The 1187-nt window shown below is 54.4% G+C and overlaps 1 protein-coding gene across 1 annotated transcript in view; it reads right to left on the reverse strand.

The window, feature by feature from the left end:
• The window catches only part of SARDH (sarcosine dehydrogenase), a 43020-nt gene that overhangs the window by 36786 nt on the left and 5047 nt on the right, over positions 1 to 1187 (reverse strand). The window lies entirely within an intron of this gene.

Consider the following 1187-nt stretch of genomic DNA (forward strand, 5'->3'; position numbering starts at 1 on the left):
CCCTGCCTTCCTCCGATGCTCTCCTCCTCCTCCTCCTCCTCTTCCGTGCACAGCCGTCCCTTCGGCCCCTGCTGCAAAAAACATTAACCAGCGCCGGAGGGGAGCGGAGCCAGCCCGGGTGCCCGGGAACAAGCTCTTACCCCTTCTCGTGGCTCTGCTTCTTCCCGACGAAGAAGAAAAGTCAGGCAGAACGGAGAAATTTAAAATAGGGAGGAAAATGCTGCTTTTCTCCCCGGCTCGGTGCCCAGCAGAGAACAAACAGCCCAGCTGGGGCCAGTGGGGGCTTGCAGCCTCCCGGGCTCGCTCGGCGCTGGCTGGAGCCGTCAGCTGGATGCCAGAGAGCAAACACGGCAAGGAAAGGCACCATCTGACCCTCCTGCTGGAGTTCCCAGCAGTTACATTTTAAAAGCAGAATTAAAATAAACGTACACATTTCCTAAGCCAGACCCAAGAGCTCAAAGCGAAGGTGGGAAGACCAAAAAATTTAATTTAGAGGGGGTAAGAAAATAAACGTTTGATTTAGATCTCCCAACCTGAAGGTTTATTGTTCCTCCTGCCCAGGACTCACCCCTGAAATTAGGGCCTGTTTGGGCAGGATACGCAGGCGATGCAAGCTCTTTAAAGGCGGCTCTGAAGGGACCGATTGAGGTAGCTCGGAGAAGCAGAGGTCAGGGTGGAGCCAGGGTTTGGCTGGTGGTTGGCGGGGTCGGGGTCCCAGCAGCATTCAACAGCACCGTGACCCTGGGAAGTGCCCCCCGCCGCTCCCTGCCACCCCGTGCCTCCGCTCTTGCACGCTGAACACACCGGGGTACCCGGTCTGCATCCAAATCTCCCCCCATTTGGGAAGGGTTTGAAGAGAAGCAGAGGGGTTCGCTTGTTCCAGCATCACCCCCTGTCTCAGGCAGCATTTCTCTCCTTCTCCCAAAGATAAAACCGGTTTTGACGTTTTAACGAGAGTTCCCAGACTCCTCCATGGACTAATTGCTCAAAATAACCACGGCGATGCGAACAAGTCTAAACTCCTGTTTGCAGTGGGGTGTTTCTGTTTGACAGGCCAGAGCCATTTCATCAGTGTGTACTAATTATAAATACGACCTTTGGGTTAGACCAGACCTAAAACAATACAAGCGCAAGTATGGATTCAGCAGCCCGAGCTGTTCACCCAGCTCAGGATGGAGAGCAGAGAC

This window comes from Egretta garzetta, unplaced genomic scaffold, assembly GCF_000687185.1.
Source record: "Egretta garzetta isolate BGI_Z169 unplaced genomic scaffold, ASM68718v1 scaffold417, whole genome shotgun sequence".
Taxonomy (NCBI): domain Eukaryota; kingdom Metazoa; phylum Chordata; class Aves; order Pelecaniformes; family Ardeidae; genus Egretta; species Egretta garzetta.